This window comes from Octopus bimaculoides, chromosome 4 (assembly GCF_046866305.1).
Source record: "Octopus bimaculoides isolate indiv1 chromosome 4, ASM4686630v1, whole genome shotgun sequence".
In the NCBI taxonomy this organism is placed as follows: domain Eukaryota; kingdom Metazoa; phylum Mollusca; class Cephalopoda; order Octopoda; family Octopodidae; genus Octopus; species Octopus bimaculoides.
Window position 1 is genome coordinate 6,405,355 of NC_142931.1, and position 16,901 is coordinate 6,422,255.

At 33.8% G+C, this 16,901-nt stretch overlaps 1 protein-coding gene across 4 annotated transcripts in view; it reads left to right on the forward strand.

Annotated features, from left to right (window-relative positions):
- Nucleotides 1–16,901, forward strand: part of LOC106869372 (potassium voltage-gated channel protein Shal) — a 442,940-nt gene that overhangs the window by 319,223 nt on the left and 106,816 nt on the right. The window lies entirely within an intron of this gene.

Genomic DNA, 16,901 nt, shown 5'->3' on the forward strand with positions numbered 1-16,901 from the left:
AAGAAAATTGTTATGTCTAGATATCGGTGTAATTCCCATCATTAATAATCAACCGTATAACTGATATATTACAATGGGACAGCCTCTAAGTAATCACCAAATATATGTCCAGTTACACCTGACCATCTACAAAAAAGATAGACAAATTAGATAATGTATCTTAGATGACCTCAAATGCAATTATCATTATCATGGATGGGATGCCTTTTGTTATAGAACTGCTTAATCAAGACGGACATAATATTAAACGAAACCATCCCATCTAACTCATGTCCAAACAAGCAAAAATACATAAAAGAAAGATGATCCCAATCACAGTGAATATCAGAATAAGTATTCTGTTTGTCAATACAACAAAGACGATGATGATGATAATCCTTTCTGCCTGAAATTTTGAGCTAGGGAGTTAAGTGTGATAACATTAACCCCAGTGTTCAACTCGTACTTATTCTATTGACCTAGAAAGGATGAAAGGCAAAGCTGACCTTGGAAAAATTTGAACTCGGATATTAAAGACCAATGAAATGCTGCTAAATATTCTGCTTGGCAGGCTAACAATTCTGTTAGCTTGACCACTTTAATGATATTAATAATAATAATGGTTTCAAATTTTGGTACAAGGCCAGGAATTTTGAGAGAGGGGTTAAGTCAGTTACATCAACCTGAGTGCTCAACTGGTACCTATTCTATTGATCCCAAAAGGATGAAAGGCAAAGTCATCCATGAGAGAATTTGAACTCAGAATGTTAAGACAGATGAAATGTCACTAAGCATTTTGCCTGGCATGCTAATGCTTCTGCCAGCTTACCACCTTAATCATAGTAATAATCCTTTCTACTAAAAGCACAAGGCCTGAAATTTGGTGGGAGAGGACCAGTTAATTACACTGACCCCAGTATTTCACTGGTACTTAATTTATTAACCCCAAAAGGAGGAAAGTGGAGGTTGATAAATTAAGCAATAATAATAGTGAGGATTTTAAGATTGATACTTAGGTGTTAAGTATTATGGAAAGGGATCGTGTGAGACTTTTGACAACAGATTGCTATCCTCTCTTACAGAATTAACAAGAGCAAGAAAAATCAAGAGCTTTGAGAAGTAAAATGGAAATAATAATAATCATTTCAAATGTTGGCACAAGTCTAGCAAATTTAGTGGGTGGGGTTAGTTGATTACATCAATCCCAGTTCTTGGCTGCTACTTTATTTTATTGACCCTATAGGACTGTAAGGTAGTAAAGAAATGAAACAAATACCACAATGCATTTTTTCCAATGGTCTAATGATTCTGCTAGCCTAGAAATTGATGATGATGATGATGATGATAATGATTTCTTACATCAATGAATTTCTTAAGAAGCACAAAGCCAAAATCTTAGGTGAAAAAGAAATCAATTAAATTAACCCCAGCATTTGATGAACAGCCATTTCATTGACACTAAAAGGATGAACGGCAAGTGACAAGATTTGAACTCAGTTTGCAAAGTGATGCAATCAATCATCATAATACATTAAAACTGTCACTTGTACAGAGTCACAAATTTGTAAAGAGAGCAAATGTAAACAACATAATAATTATCCTTTTTATTATTGTTATTATCATTGTTACTCTTAGGGTGGATGGCACCTGATATATCCAACTATATCTCTATTCTGAGCTCGAATTGATTTTGCTCTTCATACCTCCAGGTTCGATAAAACCAGAACCAGATGTATACCTCAGTTGACTCAATCAATTGAATTCTAATAAATTTATGGCCTAATACAAGAACAAAAATCATTATCATTATTAGCAGCAGTAGCAATATCAACACTATCATCATTATACTAATTATTCTAAAAATAAATCCATTAGACATAAATCTTAATTTAGCTTTTGAATTTTATTTTAGATTTTGAAACATGCCTTGAGTACTAATTTGATTCGAGCTACATACCTAAGACAAGCTTAGTGTAGTTAAATTCAAATATTTTAATTTCATTGCAAATTTCAGTGTTTAGCTTTAAATCAAATTTGAATATTTGATGCAATTGTATTAACAATTGCAATTTTTATTGATTTTATAAAAATTAATTTGAGAATAAATTGAAATGAGAATTTAACATGCATAAAAATCAGTAATAATTTCTATAACATTCACTGGAGAGCTTTCTCTACAGCCAAATGAATGTGTGAGTTCTGTTATAAATGTTATTGGTGTAATTTGCATTTCATTTAACAAGAAAAGTTATTTTGCAAGATAATATGTATGAATGGTTGAGTGTACTATGAGTGTGGTGAATAACTGAATCACTGCTACACCATTTAAAACAGTGGTATTTAGTAGTATCTTTCTATGTTCAGATGTCAAATCCCTCTAGGGTCAGTTTTATTTTCCATCGTACTAGGGATGATAAAATACATATCAGTCAAACATTAGGTTAGACTTAATTGACTATATTCTTCCTAAAATCCAATAATGTTGTACCCCAAAGAATTCCTCTCAACACATGGCTATGATGCTCCCCCACTACTTCTGCTCATGATCAGAGATGTACATATCGTCAGCCACTAAGGGACATGCTCAACTGGTTAAGGTCAAGCAACTGACAAACAAATCTGTGGTATTGAGCAGAATATTTACTGTAGCCCATCTTTTATACCAAGACAAAACAATGTACATGATAACACTTCCAATCAATTAAGATTAAAAGCCATGAGAGCCACTGCCTGGTACTGCATCATTATTATTGTACCCGGTGCAAGCTATGGACACATAAGAGGTGCAGCAACATCAAAGGCAGGTTAACTAGCAAGTTAGTTTTTGTTTGTGGCAGATGTTCAGGTGCAATAAAGACTGCAAACAAACAGGAAACAACTTCTATCTCATTCCAGGGTGAAAAACTAGAGGTAGTCGATAGCTTCCGCTATCTGGGCGACCAAGTTAGTAGTGGGGGTGGGTGCGCTGAAAGTGTAGCTGCTAGAATAAGAATAGCCTGGGCAAAGTTTAGAGAGCTCTTACCCCTGCTGGCGACAAAGGGACTCTCACTCAGAGTAAAAGGCAGACTGTATGACGCATGCGTACGAACAACCATGCTACATGGCAGTGAAACATGGGCTGTAACTGCTGAGGACATACGTAAGCTCGCAAGGAATGAAGCCAGTATGCTCCGTTGGATGTGTAATGTCAATGTGAATACCCGTCAGAGTGTAAGTATCTTGAGAGAAAAGCTGAACATTAGAAGCATCAGTTGTGGCGTGCAAGAGAGACGATTGCGCTGGTATGGACATGTGGTGAGAATGGAGGAGGATAGCTGCGTGAAAAAGTGCCACACCCTAACAGTTGAGGGAACCCGTGGAAGAGGTAGGCCCAGGAAGACCTGGGCTGAGGTGGTGAGGCAAGACCTTCGTACATTGGGCCTCACCGAGGCGATGACTACGGACCGAGACCTTTGGAAATGGGCTGTGCGTGAGAAGACCCGGCAAGCCAAGTAAGATCGTTGCCAGTGCCCCTGGACTGGTTCTTGTGCGGGTGGCACATGAGATGCACCATTTTGAGCGTGGCCGTTGCCAGTACCGCCTGACTGGCTCCTGTAGGATTTTCGAGCGAGATCGTTGCCAGTGCCCCTGGACTGGCTTGTGCGGGTGGCACATAAAAGACACCATTTCGAGCGTGGCCGTTTTCGTGCGGGTGACACGTAAAAGCACCCACTACACTCTCTGAGTGGTTGGCGTTAGGAAGGGCATCCAGCTGTAGAAACTCTGCCAAATCAGACTGGAGCCTGGTGTTGCCATCCGGTTTCACCAGTCCTCAGTCAAATCGTCCAACCCATGCTAGCATGGAAAGCGGACGTTAAACGATGATGATGATGATGATGATGATCATTATTATTATTATCATTATCATTATTATTATTATTATTATTATTATTATTATTATTATTATTATCATTTGTGAGGATGCATGGTCTACTAGTTAAGGTGTTGCACTCAAGATTGCAGCATCGTGGTTTCAATTCCTAGACCGGGTGGTGAATTGTGTTCTTGAGCAAAGCACTTCATCTCACGTTGCTCCACAATCACTTTGACACCTGACATGTGGTACACTATGCACCAGCTCAGGAAATGTCAATTTGATGGAGAATGTGAGCTAATGTGTAACATGAATATTTGATCACTGTAAACAAATCATTTGTGCAGGTCATTTGGCAAAAGCTAAACACTCATACATCATCTTTGACAGGAGAGCTCATTATTATTATTATCATTCAGTAGTCTTATTTTTATCATATGCTTTCACTGCACTTCCAAGCGCAGCTCTGTATGCCTTGGGTATGTACTGTGGTTTGCTGTGATGCTCTTATTTTTACTGTATTTAAAGTGTTTTACGCAGGATGTGTGCGGTGCCTAGTGGTGCTATTTTCTGTACCTTATATATACTTGGTAGCCCTAGTGCTTTTCTCATGTATTTTTCTGAATGTTTTATCATACCTAATACACCTACTGTAACAGGAATTGTTTCTGCTTTTAGACTCCACATTTGAGTTACCTCTATTTTCAGATCTTTGTAATTTGAAAGTTTCTCCATTTCTTTAAGAAAAACATTGTTATCTGTTCATACTGATACATCGATTAGAAAGCATTTTTTTTTTTCTTGGTGATCTCTAACAACTATATCCGACTTATTGACCTTAATGTGTGTATTGGCATATCCTAGAGTATGGTTGCTTTCTCATTTTCTGTGACGTTTTCTGGCATGTGCCTATACCATCTTTTCTCTGTTGTTATTCCAGTGCTAACATAGCTTCCAGTGTATATAGGTCCCAACTCTGTTGTGTCTGTGAACATATTCTTTCTTAGCCAGGACTGGGCAGCCAGAGACAATATAATTTATTGTTTCTTCTCCATTACCACATATTCTACAGTTACTTGTATTTCTTTTCATTATGTGTTTTTGATGATATCTGGTGGGAAGGCTTTGATCTATTATTATTATTATTATAATTATCATTATTATTGGACATTAGATTGACAGAAACATTATAGCACTGAAAAAATATCTTACAGCAGTCCATCTGAGTTCAAATCTTGCTGAGGCCAAATGGTTTTCATTCCTTTGGGATCAATGAAAGAAAGTTCTACTCAAGTACAAGGGTCAATGGTTTTAATTAACTCCTACTTTCACAATAACTGCACTTATGCCGAAATCAGAAACTACAAAAGATGGCAAGTTGATAGAATCATTAGAGCACCTGACAAATGCTTAGTGGCATTTTTCCGATTTATCAAATTCTGAAATGAAATCCTACTGCAAACTAGTTTGCTTTCATAAATGAAATAAAGTACCAGTCAAGTAATGGTGTTCATAATATAGTCTAATCGTATCTCCCCCAATTTGCTGGCTTTGTACCTAAATTGAAAACAGTATTATTGTTGTTGTTGAGCAGTGAACTGGCAGAATTGTTAGAGCATTGGATAAAATGCCTTGCGATATTTATTCTTGCACGTTATGTTCTAAGTTCAAACTATAACAAGATCGAATTTGCCTTCAATCCCTCTTGGCTCAATAAAATAAGCATCAGTCAAGTGCTGGGGTCAGTTTCACCATTTTGTTACCATATTTCTCTTGAAATATACAGTATTTTTTGTTCAGTTTCTGAAAATAATAAAGAATTTGTTAAAATAGTTTTGTTGTTATTAAGCCAGCATTTGGAAAATAAATTAGCATGAAATTCTAAAGGAAGATTTTAATTAAGGTCATTTTATAACAGGAAGCTTGTATCATAGAACCAAGTGCAGTTTCAGGTAGGCAGGTATCAAACGGATTAGTTAATTAACAATCTCTCCCTAAAATCACTGGCCTTCTAACTAAAATTATAAAAACATTTATTACTATTGTAATTATTATTAAGGTGGCAAGCTGGCAAATCATTAACACTTCAGATGAGATGCTTAGCGACATTTTGTCTGTCCATTATGAGTTCAAATTCTACCAAGACTGACTTTGCTTTCATCCTTTCAGAGTCGATGAAATAAGTACCAGTTGAGCACTGGGGCCGATGTAATCGACTGGCATCCAACCCACAAATTTCAGGCCTTGTGTCCAGATTAGAAAAGATTATCGTTATTATTGTTTTACTTCTCAGAGCACTTGGTCTTGTTCATTCTGGCAGATTCTGTGAGAGTGGACAGTAGCCTGTTGTCAGAGGTCTTACACGGTCTCTTTCCATACATTATAAGCTTTGATACTTAGTTGTTAATTATTGTGGGAGGCATTCAACATCCAAGTACCAATCACAAAATCCTAGCAGTCCCCCAGCAAAGCAGTTTTTCAGGCTTGTTTTGCTCTCATGTCAACTCTGATTTCTCTGATATATTTCTTGAACTTGGTTGTTAGTGCTCCAAGTTCCCCTTATGTTCTGAGTTCAAATTCTGCTAAGGTCAGCTTTGCTTTTCATCTTTTGGGGATTGATGAAATAAGTACCAGTTGAGCACTGGAGTCAATGTAATTGACTAGGCCTATCCTACCAAACCTTCAAGCCTTGTGCCTATAGAAGAAATTATTATTATTACTACTACTATTGCTGCTGCTGCTATTACTACTACTACTACTACTACTACTACTACTACTACTACTACTACTACTACTACTACTACTACTACTACTACTATCATTGGCAAGCTGGAAAAATTGTTTGCCCATCAGAAAAAATGGTTAGCAACATTTCTTTACGCTTTTCGTGTTCTGAGTTCAAATCCTGTTCAGGTTGACTTTGCCTTTCATCCATACAAATTCAATAAAATGAAGTACCACACAAGTACTGGAGTCAATGTAATCAACCAATCTGCCAAAATTTGAAACCATTATTATTATTACAAGAGAGTAGCATAATCAGTACAATGATGAAAAAATGACCAGTAATATTCAGTGATGACCCTTTCTTTTTTAAAAAACCTTCCAAGGTAGCCTTAGTTTCTCATCCTTTTAGGGTTTATAAGATAAGTACCAGTAAAGTGTTTGTGACAAAACTAATGATACAGCTTCCATCAAAATTTGTGGCTATCTGCTATTGTTTTACTGGTTTCTGTCCCTGATTTACGGCTATGCTTGCACACCAACTTCAAGGAATTTAATAGATCACATCAACCCAATACTCTGATAGATAGTATATCAATCATTGAAAAAAATATTTAAATTGTAAAGTTTAAGGTATTACATAAAAGGAGTATATTTGGCACACCAGTGAAAAAAATTACACACATAACATGTATCTGCATAGATTCCATCTACCAAATTCTACTCCCAACTTGTCTATATTAGAAATCATTGTCAATACCATCTCTAACTTGTTCTTGTCCAACTTTATATTTACTCTTACTATAAAATAGTTTGCATTATACTTCTTTCTTTAATTTTCAACAATTTTCCATCTTGTATTTCATCTTAACATAGTTGAACTATTCCACAAATTCAGATATTTGTGTAAATTGCTGAAGAAGGTATTTTAGATCATTTCCTATCACCAAATATTTGATTTCTGAAAAAAGATTGGACTGATCTTTCAGCTAGATATTGAAAGAAGTTGAAGTTAGACATGAATATAACATCAGTCAATACAGCACTTTAACATCACATCTTCAACAACTTATAACTTTGTAATGAAGAAACCAGTTGTTATTCAAAACAGTTATTACAGACATGACTATATATATACATTATAATATATATATATATAAATTCTTTCAGAAACATGAAATGAAGTAAATGGTTAAATACAAAATAAATGTTTGAATACTGATAATCAATGCTATCTATCAATAAGTGATTAAGTAGATATATTGAGTTTCTAGGAGAAAGAAAAAGTGAGTGCTGTGATATTTATACATTTTCCAGAATAAAGAACTTAAATATTCATAACTGGCAACTGAAACAGGGTCATACAATCAACCTTCTAAAAGCTAAGTTTCTTCTGTATGGCATTCATCTGGGTGTCAGACGGCTGATCCTATAATCACTGTTCTTGAATTCTTGTGAATGGTTAGATCTCAACACAACACAATTGTTTTAAATCTTTTGTTTTCAACCCTACTGCACATAAGAATATCACAAGATGTTTACTAACTTCTAGAGGGCCACTGTTAAGATAGTATCCCGTTTATATTGGATACTGAAAAAAAGAGTAACTTCTTGAATAAAATATCATACATCATATATATCATATTTTTATCAACACTTGCACAAACAAATATAATTGTCCATTTTTCACAATGAAGTCATTCTTGTGTGATTCAAACAAAATCCCAGGGCAAACAAACCAGTCTAATGTGAATTTTGTACAGAATTTAAATGCAAACTCTCCTAACTTCATATAGCTGTGTAGTATAAAACTTGGCAAGTTTCTTCTTCATAGTTTCTGTTGACCAATTCCTTGGAATTTATGAACCTTAAACATTTAGATATACCAAAAACAACATAATTTATATGTACAAATATTAAAATATATATCTGCATGAGAACCCTTTCATTGAGATATTAAAGTTTCATATGTTATATACACAATCATCAAAGAAGAAAGACGTCGCTTACTGGTACATATTTAATTCACAGTGATTTTTCTGAAATAAATATAAAAGTTAAAAAAAGAGCAATATATGCATACTCATAGCATCCTAATAAAGCAGAACATGTTTAATGTTAATTAATTATATTTAGTCTCCAGCAGGATATTGTGAGCTTACATATTACACTTATTTTGGTCATTCTACTTGTTTTGTTGCATTATCTCTTATGAACAATATCACATAATACTGTACTAATCTAAATTAGATCTGTACAGCTATAACAAATGTTTTCCACCAATGGGGATTGGAGGATTGTGCATTTACAAGGTGGTATCAAAACGTCCTGGACTAGTTCTGTAGCATGCCAACAGATGGCAACACAGAGTTGCATGTGCAGTGAGAGCTAGCACTGACCTTCATGAGGCAGTGTGACAAGTGACATAGCTGTGTTTACTTCACAAATTGTGAAATTTGTGTTTTTGCAATCATGTGTATGCTGTAGTCCATGATTTTGTTATGAACAGGAAGTTGGAACAAAGAGCCAATGAGGCAATGTTTCAAGTGGCAAGGATGCTTCAAAAGTGGAAGAATGTCCCTGGAAGTCAATGAATGATCTGGAAGATCTGTCATGAGTGTCACCCTCAGAAATATGGAGAAAATTCATCAGCTTGTGCATTAGGATTGTTAGAGGACAATCAACAACACTGATGATGTTGCTGGTTTGTTATGTCAGCCGGTGCAGGCAATCCTAATGTCTGAATTGAATATGCAACTTATCTCTGCTTAGTTTGTCGTCTGCCTGTTGACCACTGAGTTGAAAGAACATCATGTTAAAGTCTGTCAAGATCTCTGTCAACTTCCATTACCACCCTCAGGTAAACATCAGCAAGCATTTCTTGTGTAGTGGGATGTAAACAAATCTCTAAAAATTTCAGATCAAAGATTTGAATCATCAAAATATTTAATTTCTTTTATATAATTTGGTTTTGAGGAAGATGTGTCCATGACTGGTGAGACGTATAACATTTATGTTCTGCCTAAACTGTTGTTGGCTGATATTTGCAGGGTCATGTACAATGAGGGAGTTTCAGGACAAAAGAGTATGTATAGTGGTCAGAATTGGGTCTGGGGAGGACATAATTTGGGTGATGAGAAGAGGAGAAGCTAGTGAGTTAGGAGAGCTTGTGACGAAAAACACAAGCAACTCCAAGGAGCAAGGCCTTTTGTTGTAATGGTAGAAAAGACATAGGAGACTGTAAAGCTTAGAGTGTGTTTCTGAGAAACATCATGCCAACCACTTTAATGGCTTCAAGCAGTCTAGGATGTTTGTGTGTAGTACCATTACCCTCCCAGATCTCAAACTCCACTGTGGATCTTTACCAGAGCTTAATGGAAGGCTAGTAATTGAAGGGTTCTAAAGAATGTTCAGGTTATGAAGAGAAAAGTTAGTGTTTGATACATTAAGGATGTGCATTTGTTGAAAGAAATCCTCAATTATAATGAAGTCTAGCATTTAGAGCTATTGTAATGTAGTTACTCATCGCCAATTATTGTAGTATCACCACTATTTAAGACAATATTTGTTTACACTATAACTATGTAGTAACAATAAAATATAGAACAAAGCAAGGTAACAACAACATAAAAATCCAACAAACTCTCCACGAACTATACACAAACCAACAAACGATATTCCACAAACTACCAAAATGACACCTTATCACTTCCTGTGATTAACACCTACTCTCTCTCTCACTCACTCAGACTGTTACTATTTATAGTCATTTGGTCAAGTCCATTCTTGCAGGGGGTGTTGTGACTCTTGCCACAACAGAAGCTAATTATTTGAATTTAACTGAAGCTGTTTAATTCAACTTGAAGCTATACAACTGAAACGAGGGTGCTAGTAGTGTGTTGCTTGTGTTTAAGGAGAATGAGGTGTGATAATGTTTTCTTGATATGTGAAGTGACAGATTTTTCTTTTTTTTCCTCTTGATAGCAATAAGATTGGCACAGCTCCACTGGAGGATATTTTTAAGATCTCTGTTTCTGAAGTCAGTACAGATTTGTTATGAAGTGTGTAGGTTGCATGTGGATTACACTTGGCTGTGGAAGGTGAGACAAGAATGAAGGCTGCTATTTTCTGTGTTGGAGTGGGTGTTGTTAGAGGTGACAGCAAGTATCGCAAAAAGTACCTTACATTTGAAAAATAGCTCTCTGGTATGCCTCAAAACCCAATGAATTATCAAATATCTTTTTGACAAGATTAAGAGCTTTAGACACTTATTGTGACTTTGACAAGTGTAGTACAGAATTTTCAGTAGTTGATCAATTTATTTAGAAAACAGACAAAACAATCTATGGCCGTCAGAGCTAATAAATTAAGTTACTCAAAACTCCACAAGCACTTGAATTGGCATCTGATCACGTGTAGATGCTTGAAAAATGTGTAAAGGAATATGAAGAACAATGGAAGTTGGTGGAAATCAATCTGGCGAAGTAGATATATAAAAATTAAGTTTTCTTGTTTGCGACTCAACAATATAGCTTTTGCAATCTTTCATGATCAGCAAAACAAAAAGAACGTAATAACTGCTACAAGAGTGAATATCTTGCATTGAGTTGCATATAATTAAAAAAAAAGTAGAAGAAAAATATTTCACATCAATTTACCAGCAAGTGAAATATCAACGCGATACAGTTAAGAACAATTTTATGAATCTTGCTTGATATCATGACAATAGTGATAGCATACATTTATTGATTATAGAAGGATATCATTGATACAAATGTTTTCAAACTTACAAGAAACTATCCATCATCACAAAATGCATAGTTGTTCTGAATAAAAGAAAATATTCACAGCTCAAATGCTTTAATGAATCTTTTGATATGTCTAGGGTTTAAAAAAAAATATGAGTGATAATCTGTGAAACTACAGACATTAGATTTCAATAACAAGATAACATCCCCTACTTTTCAAGATTTTTTTCTAGTTGCAATTGCAAAGACAACTAGCAAAATTCACTTATATGTTAACATGCAGCAAACAAGCAAACAAAGCAACTGCTTTCAGATTTTATCGACTAAGTCCAACAAATTTGCTGGAATCATTACTCTTATCAATCATTTGGCAAATCAAATAACATCTAATGAACTCTTGTAAGCACTGTTTAGATATTGTACTTTGCAAACTCAACATCACCATCAGTGTTTTCTACTTTTCGTAGATTAGATGTTTCTCTGAAGCATTTCTTTTTTTACGGTAACATGCCCTTCTTATTGTTAATCCTTTGAAATGTCTCTAAAGGCATGCAAGAACATGCTGTTAGAATGAAAGCAGACCATAACTTACAATATAATTTAATTGCATAGCTGTTTATACATCAAGTTATTAAGTTAGAAGTAAAATTTTATAATGAAGTAACCCTTGTTGGTGCAGGTCACCGTTACTTTCAAGTTCTTAGGATTGTATTTAATATAATGGGAAGGTTAAATTTGAAAGTCTTTAATATTTACACAGGAGATATTTGAGTATAAAAGAAGAAAAATAATTATTAAAGATGAATAATTTTTTATAATTTTGTAGCTACAAATTCAGCAATGAATAAAAAAAAAATAACAATTGATATCTGCAGCTCATGTCTATCAATGCAATTATAAAAGCCTTTAGAATTCATTAACAAAACATACAAAAAGACAAGAATATTGATTTATAAAGACACCTTTCGAGAAATTAGTCTTTAGCCTCATTTACCAATGAAGTATTGACCAACAATTTATATACTGAAAGGATTTAGCATGAATCAAAATTATAAGTTGTCTTGATTTTCTAAACATTGTTATAAACACAGAAGTCCCAGCAAAATATTTAATGAGTTTTGTAGTTTTGTAGTTAATGTTATGTTCAATATAGAAAATAAAATTAGTGTCATACTAAGACAAACGCTGAGATAGGAAGATTTTAGAAAACTTTAAAAAATGATTTCAAACTTCTCAGTCTTTAATGGGAATATATCTCCATATGCTTACAAATGTATCAAGATACAAATTAAGTACCATTTAACAATATAGAAAAGACTGAGAATGATATCAACAGCATTGGAGTAATAAAAATAATTACTTATAACGAATGAAGAAGTGAAAGACTACAAACTTATGCTCTTATCTAGTAAGAAGTAATGATGAAATGATGTCTATCAGAAGAACACCTAAAGAAGTACAACCTAAAACAATTAATTTCAAATAGAACATTGCTTTAATAACTCACCTCTGTTTCTTAATGTCAGTATATGACAACAGTATATGTCAATGCCAGTATATAACATGTTAAGAAATTTGAGGTCTCTATAGCATTAAAACATATAATGTTATCCTTTCTGATAGCATAGTACAAGTGTTTTCTGTTGCTCAAAGTATGCAACTTCATGATTATTCAAAGTAGACACTGTCTTACAATACTAAATTCATGACAAATGAGATTCATAGCTGAGAGACAAAATATAGCTCAGCTTGCAAGATAGCCATTCATAGAATCAGGAAAATTTAGAGTAGTCATGTATATAACTACAGGCCTTGTTTGAACAAAACTGATTGGGTCAGCTGAATGGCAGCAATGATAATAGATGACATTAAAACTCGATTCCCATATTTCACTTTATTTCATTTTTCTCACTAGAGATAACTTCATTCATAAAAATATTTGAAAACAAACAGTTGTTACAATCAAGCAACAGAATCATTAGAGCAGTGTGTCCTTTTTTTTATTTAATTTAGTAGGGTGTGATTTGAGTAAGATTTGGCAATATTTTCTGGTAGGTTGACTCTATAGAGGTTCCTTCTTTAGCTCATTTTCAGCTCAGTTTTCTTTTATGCTATGGAATCACTATTCAATTTTATTGAAAGTTTTTTATGTTAGTAAAGCATGGTTAATTCTCCAGCTTTACATTCATATATCTTGTTTTATGGTAGAAAGTCCAACCCATGCCAGCATGTAAAACAGATGCTAAATGGCGATGATGATGATGATAGTGTTTAGCACGATGTTAGCTCTGATCAAACAGATTTATAATTAAACATTTCAGTCTTGACTGTTCCATCTTTCTCTTCCAGATGCTGTGTATCTAGGATAACATTTTCTATTGAAGTTTAAACATTTTTTAAGATATTGGAGGAAGGATTGAGAGATTTGGTTGCTATTTCTAGTAGATCAAGCAACCACACTGAGTTCTCTCAATAGTTCTGAAATAGGATCAATCTCCCAAAGTAGGACTAGTCATGATGGATTTGATGTGCTGGTTGAAATGATGAAAGGAAGAGTAACAAGTGTTATATTTTCTGAATCAGTTGGAGAAAAGGAAATACCCTTGACCTTTCCACCACTACCATGACTAATGGGAAGTAATATTGTCCTCAGACCAGAGACCTGGCCTAAATTCTTGCAACGGAATGGACTAAAGGTGTCCAAGGGCTGGGTAGTGATGATAAACTGGGCAATGGGTTAAGCCTTTCATCCAGAAATGGGATGACCCAAAAGGATGGAGGTATATATAGTCAGTTCAAGAGAGCAGAGATCATTATAGTAAGGAGGGAAGAGTCAAGGAGAAGAAACACCACATTTGTGAGGCAGTAATTATTTGTGTGTTTGTGAATGAATGCAATTGGTTGACTGAATTTTTGGATGTAGTCTAGAATGTTTCTGTGTGTACTAATTATATGAGTAGTTCTCCATTGTGGAACTTTGCAGAGGGTTAGCAATTATTTGTATTTCTATTATCAGGTTATGATTATCAATAAAGATCTTTTCACCTCATCTAAATGTGCCTAAATAAAAAAAACTGAATATCACAACTTTTATTTTCCCTTCTATAAATATCAAACTAAAGTCTTTTGTAAAGAAAACCTTATTTCCAGAGGAAACCCTAAACCAAAGGGGACTTCTTCTGAATGAAGAACAGAATAGCTGAAAAGAATGTCTACACAAACCTGACACCACTATCATAACTGAATTTGTAAAACTTGTAAATTTTTACATTTTTAGCTTTATAGCAGGATGATATTATGTTTAATGGAGCAGTTTTTTTTTATTAAAAATAGATATTATACCACACATACATTACAGATGGTTGCATAGTAGCAGGGATACATAATAGACAGAAGATCATTAGTGAAATATATAGCCTTTATAGTTATTTACACACAGAAAAAACCCCACTCACTCTTTCTCTCTTCAAGTGGTATGCTTAAGAGATTAGAAGGCAGACTAATATAAAGAATATTAAAATAATGCCAAATCAACCACAATGCTATTAAAATGAAATTTAAACAGATGAAAGACACATGTAAAATTCCTCCAAACTGGCATCAAAGAAGGTACTGAGACACTGGTAAGCCAGAGTAAATTTAAAATAACATTATAATCAGATTGAAATAAACATGAGAAAGACAAACTGTTAAGCAGAAAAAAACTTTTTTAGAATGAAAAAACAAATCAGATACAAAACCAATGATGCTAATGAGAGCAATGAATATTATATTAGAAGAATTTTTTTTTCTGCACTATTAACCTCTTCTTTTGTATTTATTTTTGGGTTTCAATTAGGTGATTCTCTTATCAACTTCAAGTATCATAAAAACATTTGGTCATCATCTACTTTGAGAAAACTAAGTTAGAAAAACATTTATCATAGGTTGGCAGAAAGAAAATGAACAAATGAATAATGTATAAGCTTCTAGCTTCATAGATCTTAGATTTAATACAGCTACTGAGGTTTTATATCTCTTAGAAGAAAAAGAAATCCATATGACCCATTGCACGGATATACAGCCAGAAGAGGTACCATTTCATTTGGTATATTGCTCAGGATACTCTGAATTTGTTGTCCTGTATTAAGAAAGAGGTTGTTTCCCATTTACATAACATTGTAAAATAATCCTTTCTATTACAGGCACAAGGCCTGATTATTGAGGGAAGGAATAAGCCAATTACATCTTATTTCATTGACTCTCAAAGGATGAAAAAGTGAAGTTGGCTTTGATGGAATTTGAACTCAGAACATAATAACATTGTAAAATAATGTACAAAGAAAGCAGTTTATATGTGCTCAATTAATCTGCTAGAAATAACAGCCACATCTCCATGAACTAAGACACTAAAATATTAAAAGAAAAAAAGGACACATCAGTTAATGTATTTTGAGATATATTATACCTGGAAAAAAAAAATGATAGAATAATCACAACTGGAATGCCTTTGATCAAAAGTTCATGAGATCAGAAGTCTGGGTTACACCAGCAACTCTTAAGTAAGACCTAAACAGTAACACTTATTAAGTAGTTGCTTCTTCAGCACATAAAACATTAACAAAGATTATATCCACAGATATGTCTGTATCTATTTTACTAAATATCTTTATTAGCAAAACATTCACACACACAATACAAATTTAAGACCTTATGTACTAGCTATGGTCAAACAGATTAGTTAGTGGCACATGAATATCATGAATATCTGGCACATAGTATGTGTGGGAAAATGTGAGAAGGTTACTTAAATTTAGTTCTTAACATTTAGATCAGCAGTTCCCAAACTTTTTTGGGCCACTGCCCCACTCATGGCCACATAATACTCTCAGCGCACCCCTCTCTTTATGTATAAATAGATATTTTATATTTTACTAATTTATATATACTATGAATCATTTGATATTTAATATAATATTATATAATTTGTATACAATACTACAATAATATTATAATAAATTCATAGTGTTCCCCAATCCACTGCCTTCCCCCCAACACCTCCTTTTTTTCTACTGCCCCACACTTATCACAACCCACACCAATTCCATTTGAAGATACAAAATTAAATGTAAATGGACACATATATCAATATAATTTAAATAAATACATTCTATATATATATATATATATATATATATGTATATATATTCCTTATTCTCTTTTTCTGTTTATTTTCTCTTATTTCTTTCTGTTGAAGAGCAGAGGCTTGAAATGTAAAAGAATTTTTCATTTTCCAGAGAATCAAACTAATACACCTGCTCGTTGTTCATACACTTGTCTTTGCCTTGTTTTTCTATAAATTTCAACTACATATATATATATATATATATATATATATATATATATATATATATATATATATATATATATATATACATACATACATACATACATACATACATACACACACATATACCAGTACTTGTAGTTATTTGTTGTACTTGAGAAGATACATCAAGCTAAGTAAAATTGTGGCCATTCATACATACAGGCATGTTCTTCTCAGGTGCTGGTGCCACATAAAATGCACTTGTGTTGGTGCTATGTAAATGCACCTG